This window comes from Pinus tabuliformis, chromosome 6 (assembly GCF_031772625.1).
Source record: "Pinus tabuliformis cultivar Carrire ecotype Pingquan chromosome 6, CPIR1, whole genome shotgun sequence".
Taxonomy (NCBI): domain Eukaryota; kingdom Viridiplantae; phylum Streptophyta; class Pinopsida; order Pinales; family Pinaceae; genus Pinus; species Pinus tabuliformis.
Window position 1 is genome coordinate 562627838 of NC_142292.1, and position 17475 is coordinate 562645312.

Genomic DNA, 17475 nt, shown 5'->3' on the forward strand with positions numbered 1-17475 from the left:
ATAAAAGAATTTCTTTAACCTACCAGCAGATTATGGTATGGTGTTGGCAAGGTACCAGTTCTTCGCTCAAATGTATGAGGGTGGGTAGATATCCTTTCCAGGTTTACCATCGATGTAAAAAAAATTGGTTGCCAGATATAGAATAAATAAAAGAAATTAGTTGGTTTTATGATGTTTCTCACTACTGATAATGTGTACTTAAATTGAGGAGGTAGTGCATCAGATGGATCATATGTGAAAAAAAAATAAGCTTACCTGACTCTGGAGAAGAGTGTGGTATTTCTGTAATAGTCCAATGCTTCATCCATGAGCTTCTTATGCTCCTTCGAACCTTCAAGAAGACCCCTGAAATAACCCCTGTTCTCTAAACTTCTCCTGAATGTCTCCCATCCAATATCTCTACTCCTCGAAGCTTTCAGTGCCGAGCTTTGGACTTCAGCAACCCCTGAGCCACTCAGTCCAAGTTCTGCATTCTCCATCTCTTACTGATAATGTGATCTCTGCTGATACATTATCTCAAATCCATAGCTTATCTTTATACCCAGTTCCGCCTCCTTGTAATTTCGAGACGACAAAGGCAGCATCGGATAGCAATGCGGTGCCTGAAAGGCTTACTACACGAGCTGAGCATACATGGCCCTTAACATCCTCATAGAGACATCTACCATCTCCTTATTGCCCAAAAAATTCTCCATCCGAGACACCGCCTTCATGGAATCCACGTCCCGTTCATAAAAGGCCTCCACTGCCTTAGAAATCAAGTGCGGCTCGTGCTTCAAAACCTGAGCCACGCTCAGAGGAACTCAAACCCTGACCTTATGCATGTTAACCCTAGCTTTATCGGGATAACCTGTAATACGACTGTGTATAGCGTTCTGAATAGCATCACTAGCTCTGGTTTGCACAAAACTACCTGTGAGAGCCCACAAGGAGTCCCATACTGAGGGTTTCACCGGTAAATGGTAAACCTCTCCCGTAGAAGTGGACAAAGGCAGAATGTGAATTTCTCCCTGTCGAATAAAAACCCTATTCCAGCTGTTTTCTAGCCGGAGCCATCCCAAACCCTGGCCGAAACACTAGGTATGCATTTCGTGATTTCGCGTAGAATAAAGACCACGAACCATTCGTCCTCTACGTTGTCTCTGTACTTGAGCCTGCCATGAAGATGGGGAACGGAAGCCCGCGGGTTCGAGTCCCGGAGATTGGAATTGAGAGTACAGGGACACGATGAGGTTACAGCAGGTTGAAGGTTGAATGATTCGTGTTGCCATATATAATCCTTAGCGAAATCTGAAATTGTGTCTAGACATTGTACCTGGAGTTCTTTCAATCGGGACTCAGTTTCTTCGGCTGACATCGAGTCTGATAATGCGAAGTCTGGGAAAATGGCGTAGAGAAGAGTGTCGTCGGGGATTCTCGCTCGGCCTGCCGAGTATTCGTATTCTTCGTCCATGGCTGTCATTGCTGCAAAAGCTTCACGCGCTCTGCTCCTAAAAATGATGTGCATTTTGTGTAGTTCAATGCGACCTTTCTTTCTTCTTTTTAGGGATTTTCCAACGGTACTTGCGGTTGAAGTAAGGGCATGCATGCAGCCCAGTAGACAGATGTCAAAACCTATCGGCCTAAAAATCGGCAGCAGAAAGCACGATTTGCACGCTTCAAATCAACGGTTGAAATTGTCTAACATGATCGAACGGAGCAGGGTAAAAGTGTTGACGAAAAATTGATGCATAGGAAGGCCTATCGGCCTAATTAATAATGCGACATGCTATAATTTTTTTATTTAAATAAAATTTGAAAAATAACATATTTATTGTTTTTATTTTTCTTTATATATGAAATTAAATTATATAATTTTATATATATTTAATAAAAAAATATTTTCTCATAAAAATAATTATACACTAATTTAATTATTAACTTAATATCTAATTTTTGAAATTTAAAGAGTTTATCGATTCATCTGATCCCCGAAATAGATTCTACGTGAAATAGTCTTACTCTTTTTAGACACACACACATATAATCTATTAAAAGAAAATCTAAATTTAAATATAGACATTTTCACTTAGGACGATGGTGTACAAAGTAATCAAGTATTTTTTTATCAAACCAATTTTTTAGATTTTGGAATGAATTTTTTTTTTTTTAATTTATTAATTAATTAAAAAAATTATAATATTGTTTTAGTTAAATAATAATGTTTGTAACAATTAATAAAAACAATATTTATTCGATAATAAATTGAATAGTTGACAAACATTGACAACTATTAAAATAATTATTTATGTGTTATTTAATTTATGAGATATTTAATTAATGTAACACTTAGAATTTATAACACCATCATATAAGCTTTAAAATAGATCAATGATTTATAATCCATTGATTTCATCTCTTAAATTATGTATACAATGAAGAATATTCTTAGATTATTAGGTCATCGATACATTTGTATTATGAAAATTCTAAAAGTCATACTAGAAAATAAACCACACCTTTTAGCATAATTATATTTCTATCTAAACATAGTCTACAACTAAATTATTATTACATATGTAATATAAGAAATATATTTTTAATATTACAATAAAAAAATTACATATAATCTTTGATGCAATTATAAACAAATGCAGTAACAAATATCTCTAGATTTACTTCATTGATAAATAAATAAAAAATAAAAATTAATAATATTTTAATTAAAAATTTATAGTATTTCTTCTTTCTATTTTAAAATTATTTTTATTTTTAAAAGTATAAAAACCATACCCTATATTTTTTAAACTATATAATAATTCACTATATTGGGAACAATTATTTCCCCATGTATTTTTTCATTTCCCATGGCTTTCCAAATCTGACCAATAACGTATGTTTATTGCACATCGCAATCTTTTATTAGTAATTAATTATTTCATGATGAGAATAAATATTACGCCAAAAAAGTGTTACATTGAAGTTATAAAAAGTAGTTAGCACTATTATTTCTATCAATCATGTGAGAAAATTTAATGTGCAAGCCCACAAATATATTTGATTACTTAAGCATGACATAAAAAATTATAATCTCAACTTTTAATTGCAACTTGACTACGTAGGAGATTCGCACCTTTTACAACTTCATTTTTTTAAACAAGAGGGGCATCTTGGCGTTTCTCTAACAAGAAAAGTGATGGATGGTTAATATGATTTTTTTAATCCAAAAATGGCATGTGTGCAATTTTCCCAAATAAATGGTGTCATAGATAGGGAAAAATTACATTTTATTTTTATATTTTAAAAATGTACAATGATGAAGTCTTGATTATTAAATTAAATTATATTTTGATTATTCATAATACTTTTATATTATTAATTTGAATAATAAATAGATAATAAAGTAAATGTGAGATTTAGATTTCTTTTGAAAATAGTGATTTCAGTTCAGAAACAAATTCTTTAGAAGAAGTGTCTTCAGAGACAAATGTCGATGTGTAATGGACTTTCAAGGCACCAAGGTGACATGTAGTTTAAAACGTCGGGCTGACATGTACTTTTAAGCGTCGGGGTGACATGCCAAGGTAGGTTTGGATAGACATTAAAAACACCAAGGTAACATATATGTTAATAGATAAAGATAGAAATATCTCTTTCACAGAGGATTTCACCCTAGAATCTTTTGAAGGGCACACAAGTGACTTGGTTTAAAAATGTCGGGGTCTTGGGTTTTTAGTTGACGTAAATGAAAAACATTCTAGAAATGGAGAGAGGCGGAACCTTCATCCCCCAAGCTTTTTCCATGGAGTTTTGGAAGCATATATTAGAAAAGGATGTGGTCCAGGATTCCAAGATTATGGTTGTTCTCATAGACGCAAGCATTATTAAAAGAGAGATTGACAAAAAAAAAGATGTCGGGGTCTTGGGTTTTTAGTTGACGTAAATGAAAAACATTCTAGAAATGGGGATAGGGGGAACCTTCGTCCCCAAAACTTTTTCCATGGAGTTTTAGAAGCATGTAGTAGAAAAAGGATGTGGTCTAGGATTCCAAGATTATGGTTGTTCTTGTAGACACAAGCATTATTAAAAGAGAGATTGACAAAAAAAAAAGTGTTATGAATTATATTTTAGCTTGTTGTTAAGTCAATGGTAAAAGGAGTTTTCCTGTGGGTTCTCTATTGTAATTACTCCATGTGTGTGTGTGTATATATATATATATATATATATATATATATATATATATCTATATATATATATATATATATATATATATATATATATATATATATATATATATATATATATATATATATCTATATCTATATCTATATCTATATCTATATATATATATATATATATAGAGAGAGAGAGAGAGAGAGAGAGAGAGAGATTGTAACAACCTCAGGTTAAAAATCCATGTAATAGATCTTATAAAGACAAAATAATAACCAATGTCATGGAACATGTATTCTAAGCTGAACACTGGAAAAAAATATAGTGACAGTGATCACTTATGATGAATTAATGACTATGGAAAATGGAAAAGTGAATGAAAAAGTATTTGGAAAGGCATGATGCATTTATCCGCATTTTATTTATGAAAATAATGGAAAATAAGAGAAAAAGAAGGTCAAAGGTCAAAGGTTCCATGTGAGGAGGAAAATGAAGGAAAATTAATTAAAAATGAAGAAAGCATAGGCCTCATTCATAAAAAGGCTTCACATGAATAGTTCATACCTTTTGTCAGCTTAGCTTTTTTTCAACTTTAGCTTGGAACTCTATCTCTTCTATTCTCTCTCTCATACTCTTCAACAGTTAGAGTTTTCTTGGAGCACTCTTGGAGGAGTTTGGCTTACTTGTGATTTGGAGAAAGAAGGCAAAGGAAAAGAAGGAAAGTGCAATGGAACAATGAGATCAATAACTACAATGGATTTTCTTTGCAGGTACCAAGTTGCATGTATGATTTCCTTGCTAGTTTTGTCATGCGTGGCATATGCATGTGGTGTTTGGTTATGATCCTTCATAGGCATGGAGGCTTTCCTGGATTGATAGTGGTTTTACGTACCCTTACCATTTCCTGGATAGCCATAGTGTTGTCTGTTTTTGCTTTTTTTCTGATTGGTTCTCATGATCCATATGGTTGTGGGTTGAGTTATTAGTTCCTGGAGCCTTGGTTGGAAAAATGCTCTAAAATTGTTGTAACAACTAGGATTAAGTTGCTAGTTTGAAAGTCTTAGTTGGACAAACACTCTGGAGCCCTTGGTGGGTTGAGTTACTAGTCCCGGAACCCTTTGTTGGAAAAACACTCTAGAGCCCAACAATAGTTGCGGCTTGGGTTACTAGTCCTGGAAGCCAGGTTGGAACACATGCTTTGGAGGCCTGAAAAACATTGTTAGAGACTGATCTAGTGATGGTTAGTGATGTCCTACCATGAGGTGGAATCATTGGTTGAGGGTTGAGGTGGTTTCGCCTCTAGAAGCCCTAGTTTGGTTTATGGTTTCTTTATTCCATGAGATCCCACATTCATGCTTGGAATATGGTGCGAGGGTGATTGGCTAAAAGAGATATTTTGTTTAGCCCAATCTATGTCAGCTAGTATGTGGAAGTCCCTGATTTGGTTACATTTGCATATGTTAATAAGAGTTATTTTCCTCTTGTATTTCAAAAATAAATGTACTTGTTATTATGTGGTTTTAATGGTTGTTCTAGCATTGATATTTATTTGGTTATATGTTGGTTATAAGCATGATTTATGAAAGACTGGAGTTATGGATCTCATCATGTCTTGATTAGTAAATGAATGGTTCATGAATGTAAGACCTAATAGACGATTTTGCAGCTATTATGAGAGGCCATCATACCTTCTTGATGAATCTCAGATAAGTATGAAGTCCCTATGCTTAGATGTGTTTTTATGACCTATACATTACATGTTCATGATGTGTTTGACGAAGTTTCTGTCATCATTAGGATGAGTCAGGTCAAGCCCTTGTTCAAGTTTTGCATTAGAGTACTTGCCTTCTTATGATTTATCATTTTTGAGATTTTCATCATTTCTAAGGAGAGGTCTAAGTCTTAGCCCTAAAAAAGTGGCTCAAATTTTGGGGTCGTTGTGATAGAATTGTCTGAGAAAGACTGCAATCACACCATTGCAGTGGTTATTCATGCGAATAGAGGCCTATAGTCACATCGATGCAGGATTCTTCATGCGACTAGCAGTCCAGATCAATGAAAAATAAATTTAACTTAGGGGTTGGGCACCTGCAGTGGTTTGTTAGCCTTTCAGTTCTTGTAGCTGCTAAGGAGGGTCCATTTCGTTTTAGTGTTTAGATTCTACTTCTTTAATTGTACTTGACGAGACAAATCACATCATAATAACTCTTCATTGCATATTTACCCCAATAGATCAATTAGCTTGGGTGAGTGTGGGAGGGGGAATTTAGAGGGTGGTATTAGAACATGGTTGAACCCTTAGATAGGATGGGAAAAAAGAGTTGTCATGCATACATGACGGTTGCATATGTGTTCATTATGTGTGTGGTCTTTGTTTTTCTTATGTATGCATGGTGGTGGTCATTGTTACAATTGAGTTTCCATGTAGAAGTTGATGATGTTGTTGTTGGGATGTCTTTGTCGTAAATGTATGTTAGTTGTATATGCATTCGTTATGCATGTCAGTGTCTATATGTTGTTGTGCATGAATCGTGCCTAATTGGTGTTATAGTTTGACATCATGCATGGTAGATGGGATGATGATTGAGATGTTGTCTATACTGCTATGATTATGTTTATACATGTATTATGCTAATCTTCTTGATCTCACAGACGAGATATCCTCATGTGAACTATACCAATGAGTGTTGGTTATGTTTATGTTTTGGTTTAGCTAACATGATATACTTGCAGGAAGAAGAATATCAAAGATGACTACAAAATTGATGGATTATAGTTCACGAGATTCCCTATAGATTAGATGAGCGACATGATGATGTGTACTCTCCTGATATAGCAGACACTTTGTGGAGATTGAAGGCGTTAATAAGGAGTTACAAAGTAGATAATGACAAAACAATTCTATCACAAGAGATACTTGCCAGGGCACAAGAGAAACAAGCAGAGTTTAATGTTATCATCCTTCCGAGTTTTGAGACTTGTAGAGATAGGGACCACTTAGGATCATTCATGGACAGGAGGGCAGGATTAATGGAGCCTATGGTACGAGGTCTCATGGTGGGCACAGGTCAGACAAAGATGACACGATCAAAGATGGTATATTCTTAGATACACATGATAGATAAGGCTATGGACACAGGATTTACTCTATTTTTAGTTCAGGCATGTACCATGGTCATCATCCCCATCATATTTACAGGAGGATTGATAGGGGATATTTACCAAATGAGTTAAAGAAAGAAAAGCCCCTTGAATTTGATGGGGAAATGAAGAAGTCACAAGATGGAAAAGAGTGGCTGCTAGTGATTAACAAGCTCTTCAAATTGCATGATTATTGAAAGAACATGAAGGCAGTAATAACTACGTTGAGTCTTAAAGGTAAAACATAAATTTGGTGGGAAGATGTAAAGAATTTGATAGGTATTCATGAAGATGAGTTGACTTGGAGTAAGTTCGAGAGGCTTTTTAGGAAAAATAATCTATCAGAAAGATACTATGATGACACGGAAAAATATTTCTATGAGTTGAAGATGGGATCTATGACCAATGAGGAGTACACTAGCAGATTCTTGGAGTTATTAAGGTATGTGCCTTATCTAAAGGAGGAGAAGGAGAATATTCAAAGATTCATTAGTGGGTTTCTAGTAGAATTCAAGGACATAATCGAGTTTGATGAGCCTAGATCATGGGAGGAAGCCATCAGAAAGCTAAAGAATTTTTATGAGCAATTGAAGCATAGATCTAAGACTAAGCAACATTGGAAAGGTAATGACAATAATAAAAGAAAATGGGATAAGAAATGAACTAGACCTCAGGAAACAGGTAACAAAGAGAATGAAACACTGCCTAAGAAGTTCAATGCATATGACAAAGGACAAGGATTTCAGTCTAAGGGGCATAACAAGGGTGATGGCATGAAACCTTTACAATGTTGGACTTGTGGTAAGGATCGTCGTCAGAGAGATTTTCCACAACATCAAGGTGGCATACCACATATTTATAGTGCGCAGAAATCACTAGTAGTGGGGGATATTGGACAAAGTATTCCACAAATTTATGGAGCATTGGATAATAGGTAGGTGGATCACCAGAAGTCTATCATCGAGATGAACAATAAGCTTTGTTATCAAGTTATTTCTATTTTGATTGACCCTGTATCTAATTATAGTTATGTTAACCATGATTTGGTCGATAAGTGTGGTTTGAATAAAGAGGTACATGTAGAATCTTGGTTAGTGCACTTGGCTACAGGTACAAAGAAAAGAGTTCATCATTGTGTAAGAGCTTGTGCATTTGAGCTTAATGGTATGCCTACATCATGGCATATGAATGTACTTCTATGGGATTATACAATATATTATTGGGTACAGACTGGTTGTATTTTCATAGGAGCAAGGTAGACTACTATGATAAGGATAGTGAGTTCTTGGATGACAATAGGGAACATAGAATCTTGCAGGGTAAGAAGAAGGCAATGTCAGTTAGAATGGTAACAATTATCCAGGAAAAGCACAGTCACACAAAAGGGTGTGTGTTATTTGAATTGCATATTTCTAGTGATAAAGGTAAATATGTTAAGGATGCAAAAGTTTTGAAGAGGTGCCCAATTCTACAGCACTTTCAGGATGTATTTTTCATAGAGATTTTAGAGTTACCGCCTCATAGGGAAGTGGACTTTTCTATTGAGTTGGTACCAGGGGCAACACCAGCCCCATAGTTAGTGGAATTGAAGCTTCAGTTGAAGGAAATGCTCGATAAGGGATACATTAGGCCAAGTGTGTCACCTTGGGGTGCACAAGTATTGTTTGTGAATACGAAGGATGGTACTCTTAGGCTATGCATTGATTACAGGTAATTGAACAAGGTAACCATCAAGAATAAGTATCCATTGCCAATGCTCGATGACTTGTTTGACCCGTTGAAGGGATCGACAACATTCTCGAAGATTGATTTGAGATCAGGATATCATCATGTGCACATTAAAGAATAGGACATCTACAAGACTGCTTTCCAAACTATGTATGGGCATTATGAGTTTCTTGTAGTTATTTTAGCTTTACTAATACTCCAACTACTTTTATGTGCTTGTTGAATAATGTATTGTGGCCTTATCTTGAGAAGTTTGTTATTTTATTCATAGATGATATATTGATATATTCTAAGAATGAGGAAGAGCATGTCAAACACTTAGTAACACTATTGAAATTTCTAAGAGAGCATCAATTCTATGCCAAGCATAATAAATGTAGTTTATTTCAGACAAAGGTACATTACTTGGGGTATGTTGTCTCCAAGGAAGACATAATAATGGACCTGAAAAAAGATCAGATATATCATGGAATGGTAAGATCCCATGAATTGATGAGGTTAGATCATTCATGGGGTTAACAGGTTATTATAGGAGGTTCATCAGGAAATGCTCATTGATTGATTATCCTATTACATAATTTCAAAGGAAATGTAAGATATTTGAATGGACAGAATAATATCCAGCTAGTTTCGAGTAATTGAAGCAGTTGTTGATAAATGCTCCAGTTCTAAAAATCGAAAATATAGACAAATAGTTTGTGGTATGTACAAATTGTTGCAAGAGATGAATTTATGGGGTTCTGATGTAGGGAGGATAGGTAGCATGCTACGAATCAAGGAAATTGAAGGCGCATGAGAAGAAATATGCGACACGTGATATTGAGTTGGAAGTGATCATCCATGGATTGAATTTTTGGAGACACTATCTTCTTATCAGAAGGTTCATCTTGGTGAGTGATCAAAGTGGATTGAGATATCTATTTGACCAATCAAAACTAAATTCCAACAAACCTAGATGGTTGGACATGATCAGTGAGTTTAAATTTGAGATTAGATACATTAAAGGGAAATAGAGTAGGGTTGCAGATGCTCTTAGCAGAAGAATATAGTTAAATCATGTAGCCTCTATGAGCTCATATGTGACAGATTTATAGGATCGGGTCTTACACGTAGGTCAAAATGATGACAGGTATAGGGAGCTTAGGCACAGGTTACAGTAGGATACAGGTGATTAGGATATGGATTATCATCTCATGGCAGATGGTTTGGTCAGATTTAGGGACAATATATATGTGCTAAGAAACACTTAGTTCAAGAAGATTATCTTGAGGGAATTTAATGCTAAGTCATATTTAGGTCACTCGGGATATCAGAAAATATTGACAGTTGTGAATAAGTTCTATCATTGCTCGAATTTGAAGAAAGAGGTGGAAAAGTTTGTGGCTAGATGTTTGGATTTCAACAAGTAAAAGTAGACTGTAAGAATCAGGTAGATTACTACAGTTGATTCTGATCCCAACATTGAAATGGGAGGTGATCTCTATGGAATTAATCACAGGTTTTTCAAAGACATCTAGACATCATGATTCCATCATGGTTATAGTTGACAGGTTGAGAAGGTAGCGCACTTCATTCCAGTGAAGTTTACTTATGTAGCTAATGATGTAGCATAGGTCTTTATCACATATGTAGTGAGGTTGCCTTGTGTACAAAAGAAGATTGTATCAGACATGGATGCTAAGTTCACTTCTAGGTTATGAAAAGAGTTATTTGCAGCATTGGGTACATAGTTCGCCTTCAACACAACTTATAATTCGCAAACAGATAGACAGATAGAGAGGGTCAATAGGATTTTGGAGGACATGTTGAGAATGTATGTGATGCATAAACAATGAAATTGGGTGGAGTATCCTCCACTGGTTGAGTTTGCGTACAATAATGGCTATGAGGAGTCACTAAGGATGAGTCTGTTTGATGCACTCTATGGGCGGAGCTATCAGTTTGAGTGATCTAGTGAGCAGGATATTGATAGTATCAAGCATGTTTGTAGAGATGTAACATAAAATCCAGGTTATCAAGAAGAATCTAAAGGAAAAACACGATAAGCAGAAAAGTTATGTAGATCAACGGAGGGCTTTTGAGGAATTCCACGTTGGGGAACATGTGTATTTGCGCATCAAGCCAAAAGAGATATCCTTGAGGATTGGATCATTTGTGAAGTTAGAAAATCAGTATTGTGGGCCTTTAGAGATCCTTGAGAGGATTGGACCAGTGGCCTATCGACTTGAACTGCCTCCGACAGTGAAATTCCATGATTTTTTCATGTTTCATTACTTAAGAAGTATGTGAAAGATGTTAATTATGCGATTGACTGGTATGTATTGCAAGTGAAACCATAAGGAGAATTCCAACCGAAACCTCAGTACATTTTGCAGAGAAAGATGCTCATGCTTCGGAATTGAGAAATCGAGCAGGTTAAGCTGCAGCGGAAGCAATTTGGGACCGATGAAGCTACATAGGAGATGGTTGATCAGATGCATGCTATGTATCCTTCATTGTTTGTCAGTTGAGGCAAAGGATTTTTGGTATATGTACATATTTATGTATGGTTGTTATTGTAAATACTCTAATGATCTTTTTATAAAGCTCCAATAAGTGGTTTGATTGTCATGTTACTATGTTTGTCATGTTGTATTGATCTTGAGGAGGTTGTTCATTGTAAATAATAAAACAGGCTAAGTTATAAAGGCCCATGGGAGGTATGTTTTACTTTTAGTGGTTTTGTTGATTGTAGGTGTCATTAAACATCAATGATGGTGTTCCCCTAAGGGGGAGAAGTATGTAATAGCCCCATGTTAAAAATCCATGTACTAAAGTTTATAAAGGAAAAATAATAACCAAGGTCATGGGACATGTATTCTAAGATAAATTTTGGGAAAAAAATAGTGGTGGGGATCACTTGTGATTAATTAATGGGCATGGAAATTGTAAAAGAGAATGAGAAGGGCCTTGGAAAGGCATGAGACATTTATTGGTATTTTGTTTATGAAAATAATGAAAAATAGGAGAAAATAAATTTGAAAGGTCACATGTTGCATGTGAGGTGGAAAATGAAGGGAAAACAATGGAAAATGAAGAAAATAGAGGCCTCATTAATAAAAAGGCTTTTGAGGATCGGTTCATAATTTTTGTCAGTTTGAGCTTGGAACTCTCTCTCTTCTATTCTCTCTCTCATAATCTTGGACACTTAGAGTTTTATTGGAGGACTTTTGGAGGAATGTGGCTTACATGGGATTTGGAGGAAGAAAATGAAGAAAAGAGAGGCCTCATTAATAAAAAGGCTTTTGAGGATCGGTTCATAATTTTTGTCAGTTTGAGCTTGGAACTCTCTCTCTTTTATTTTCTCTCTCGTAATCTTGGACACTTAGAGTTTTATTGGAGGACTCTTGGAGGAATGTGGCTTACATGGGATTTGGAGGAAGAAGGCAAAGAAAAAAAAGGAAAGAGAAAGGGAACAATGGGATCAACAACTACACCAGATTTGCATTACAGGTACCAAGTTACATGTATGATTTCCTTTCTAGATTTGGTATGAAAGGCAAATGCATGTGGTTGTTTGGTTATGATCTATCATAGGCATGGAGGATTGCTTAGATTGACAATAGTTTTTCCTAGCCTTTACATTTCCTGAATAACCATGGTTTTGTAGGTTTTCCCTTTTATTTTTTGATTGGTGCTCATGTTCCATATGGATGTGGGGGTAGTTACCAGTTCTTGGAGCCTTAGTTGGAAAAACTATATGGAAGCCCTGTAATAACTTGGGTTCAGTTACTAGTCCTCGAAGCCTTTGTTGGAAAAATGCTCTGGAGACCTTGGTGGGTTGAATTACTAGTACTGGAAGCCTTGGTTGGATAAGCGCTTTACAGCTCAGTGGAAATTTTCGGTCGAGTTACTAGTCCTAGAAGCCGGGTTGGAACAAATGCTCTTGAGGCCTAAACAACTTTGTGAGAGATGGATTCGGTGATAGTTAATGATGTGTGGCCGTGAGGTGGAATCACTGGTTGAGGGTTGAGGCAGTTTGGCTTCTCGAAGCATTGGTTTGGTTTTTGGTCGATTTATTCCATAAGATCCCACATTCATGATTGAAATATGGCACGGGGGTGACTGGCTAAAATAGAGATTTGGTTCAGCCCAATCTATGGTCGGGTGGTACGTGGAAGTCCCTAACTTGGTTGCATTCGCATATGTTTATAAGTGCTATTTTCCTCTTTTATATTAGGAGTAAATGTACTTGTTATTGTGTGGGTTTAACAGTTGTTCTAGCATTAATATTTCTCTAGTTATATGATGGTTATAAGAATGGTTTATGAAAAATTAGAGCTATGACTGTCATCATTTTCTGATTAGTAAATGAATGGTTAATGAATGTAAGACCTAATACATAGTTTTGTAGCTATTATTGGACCTTCATAACGATTCTCAGATAAGTATGAATTCCCTATGTTCAAATGTTTTTTTATGATTTGTACATTACATGTCCATGATGTGTTTGTCGAAATTCTTGTCATAGTTAAGATGAGTCAGGTCAGGGCCTTGTTCACGTTTTGCATTAGAGGCATTTTCTTCTTTTTATTTATCATTTATGAGAATTTCATCATGTTGTGGGCAGAAGTTTAAGTCTTAAACCTGAAAAAGTGGCTTAGATTTCAAGTTCATTGGCATAGAACTATCTGAAAAAGACTGAGATCACACCCTTATAGTGGTTAAGCATGCAACAGGAGGCCTACAATTGTATGTATGTAGGCTTGTGCATGCAATTTGGAGTCTAGATCAGTAAAAAAACAAGTTAACTCATGGGTTGGGCACATGGACTAGTTGGTTAGCCTCTGAGTTCTTGTAGCCCTTGAGGAGGGTCAGTTTAGTTATGGTGTGTCGATTCTAGTTCATTAACTATACTTGGGGAGTTGAATAACATTATAGTAACTTTGTGTTACATATTTACCCCGACAAAATGGTTAGCTTGGGTAAGTGTGGGAGGGGGTGTTATATATATATATATATATATATATATATATATATATATATATATATATATATATATATATTTGTGTGTGTGGGCGCACGCTTGAACGTTATGGTTTTAAAACACAACCGTTATTAAAAAAGAAGTTGATAAAGAAAAAGGGCTATGAACTAAAATTTAGCCTGTGTTTAAGAAAATGGTAAGAGGAGTTTTCCTATGGGTTCTCTATTGTGCTTGAACCTCATTGTTTTAAAATAGAAAAGCTATTAAAAAAGAGCTTGACAAAGAAAAGGGGCTATGAACTAAAGTTTAGCCTATGATTAAGACATGGTAAGAAGATTTTTCCTGTAAGTTCTGTATTGTAATTCCTCTCCTTTTATATATATATGATTGAACCTAATGGTTTTAAAAAAGACTTTTCCTTAGACTTTGGCTTATTTTGTATAATTGGGTCATGTCACTCGAATGGACAAGAATTTCACAGATTAGATAAGTGACTAAAGATAAATTAAATTTATAGCATAATTACAGATTCTCTAAATTTATCTTATAGTTTCAAAACACGTGAGATTCATATTCATGGCTTTGATGTGACCACCAAACTAGAAAAATGATGCATTTTGTTCCACGTGACTATTGTTCCACTTCCTCTCATGGGAGGGAGCCAAGAAACTATGTTTCTTGAAAGGACACAAACATACGTCCTATCCAAAAAAAATATCTCCTTCTAAGAAGGAAGGAATGAGAATCACCTTCTAATCATTACATCACAAAATACGTTCCTTGAATCATTTGGACTTTAACCTAAATGTAACAAATATTCACTTAATAATTAATTTAATTTCAAATATAAATGCATGTTATTAGTCAAATTTTTATTAATTCGTTTATCATCTCAGAGTAAATAAAATCAACATTTGAATGCATTTGTTGACATGTTTCAAAAGTGTGGTTCATTGTCAAGACAAGTTGAAGATTTAGATGGTTCATTGTCAAGACAAGTTGAAGATTTAGATCGAGGCTGCATGTTGAATAGACAGAGCAAAACATCCAACGTCTAAATTTGATGAGGCAACGACTATATTGAATTACTTGACCAAGGGATATGGACAAGAATTTGCTTTTTTTTTTCATTTTTAAATGTAAATTAATTAATGGGAAAGAATTATATATTAAATTGACCTGTATTTAAGTAAAATAAATAAATCTTTTGTTTTTAGTTAAAATCAAATATAAATTAGATAACATATTTGTTCATATAAAAATTAAATGTAATATAAGATATATAATTAAAAATTACACAATTAACTAATTATTAAACTAACTGTAAGTTAGTTTTAATTATATTAAACTAAAAAGGGGCAATATTAAATTTACATATACTAAATAGTTAATATAAAGTTAGTCTAATATCTATATAAATAAGTTAACAAATTACAAAAATTAAAAGGGGTTGACATCGGTTATATAATTAAACAAAAAAATTTAGTATTATATTAAAATCATATAATTAAACATTTAGTTAAATTAATTGTAAAATAGTCTTTATTCATGAGTATTACATCCATATATGCTTAAAAAATTGATTGTAAATGAGTATTATCAACATTTGTTAAATCTATTAATGGATCTTATTAATAAAACTATTAAAATAAACGTAAACTTAAGTCTTATATAAACATATTAATAAATTATAATAATAAAAAATTCCTAAAAAAATAATTCAATAAATTTGAAGAATCAAGAACCAAAGATATTTTTTTTAATATAGATCACAAAAGCTTAAACTCAACAAAATCAACATTTTTAATTTCATATAGTTAAAAGTGCTATTGGTAACTGTATATGACGTTTCATATACTCATTTTAATGTTCTTCCACTTTTATATCATAGTAATTTATGGTCAAAGTTTTCGACACCAGGCATTCGATAATGGGTAACTTAACTTTGATGGAGCGTCCAAGGGTAACCCGGGGCAAGCAGGTTTTGGCAGTCTGTTCAGGGATTCTACTGGTCATACAAGATGGATTTTTGCTGAAGATGGAGGAGAGATGACAAACAATGAAGCAGAACTTTGGGCAGTTTTTCATGGCCTTCTAATAGCAGTTCGAAATGGATACATGGGTTTAGAGATAGAGGGCGACTCACTTATCACTGTTGAAATGTTGAAGAAATTACGAAATGGCAAGAGCTGGGCTTCTGTGTCAAAGAGTTGGCGGACAGCTGCTATTTTGCAGGATATAGAATTACTCTTACGTCGGATTGAATATATTTTGATTACGCATGTGCTCCGGGAAGGAAATCGAGCAGCCGACCTACTGGCTAATTGGGGGGGTGGAGGGCCGAATAGACGGATGGATTACAGCTGGGCCTCGGTACAACATGATTCCAGTTGGCATGCCTTAAACACCATCCTACATCAAGATTATGCTGATGCGGTTGATTGGCAGCGGCGCACAGCGCTATAATTCTATTTTCCTTCGGATATGATGTTACAACGGTTTACCAAAGGTTCTCTCACACATACGGATAGGATATGCTATAGGTGGAAGGATACAGTACTTATGAAACGATCATACAATCCAGCCTTTAGATTTCATAGAGTTAATGACAGTCATCAGGCGAGCATGCCATCCAGGGGGAAATTGCGATTCCCAAGTGGAAGTTGGGTTACGCTACCAAGGCGAAATGAGTATTATGACGGCGACGTACCCCCATTATCTTTGTTTACTGGTGATGTTTTAGGCAGAACAATTAATGATTCCGGTAGATCGTGCTGTGTTTGGTATGCAAGGTGGCAGGATCTTGAACCCTCAACTATTGCATGCAGCTTATTGATACTCCATCTGCAGTATATTACAGGTAGCCATTTTGTAGTTCAATTCTATCAGTACAGAGTCTGTAGATTGATGGAGTATCAAGACAGGCGCAGTGGTAGGCTTACGCGCAGCCAAACGGCGATCTTTATGGAGAAGGGTAAGAGTCCTGTAGGGGATACCATGAAGAAACCGTTTTTTGACATTCAGGGGGATTCGGATGAGGAATTGGCAGAGCCGAGGAGTGTTGCAGAGGGTGCACATCGTGGAGGAGGGAAAGGTAAGGTCGGTTTCGGAAAACCACCACTGTGGCCTGAGGAGAATAGTGAGGATGATAGTCAAGATTGGCGTGCTGCTGAACGAGGTTGTCGTGGGGCAATGCGTGGAAGAGGTTCTCAACGCGGGAGAGGCAGGCCAGCAGGCCGTGGTGGTCGGGGACGTAGATATACAACCCAGTTTGAGGATTCAGGGGAGGAGGTTGCACCTGAGGGTCGAGGACATAAGCGAGGTAAGAAGGATATAAGGAAACGGCTGCAGGAGGCCGAAGCCGCGTATGTTATCGATACTCATCCCAACATTCGCAAGATGATCGAGCAACTGGAAGATGAAGCTCTGCAGGGTTATTCTGAGCCGGAGATGGATGACTGGGAACAATACTTACCAGATCCTGGTCA

The 17475-nt window shown here is 35.5% G+C and overlaps 1 pseudogene; it reads right to left on the reverse strand.

The window, feature by feature from the left end:
- Positions 1 to 251: 251 nt before the first annotated feature.
- LOC149259757 (protein ecdysoneless homolog pseudogene) lies at positions 252 to 1493 on the reverse strand (annotated as a pseudogene).
- Positions 1494 to 17475: the final 15982 nt, after the last annotated feature.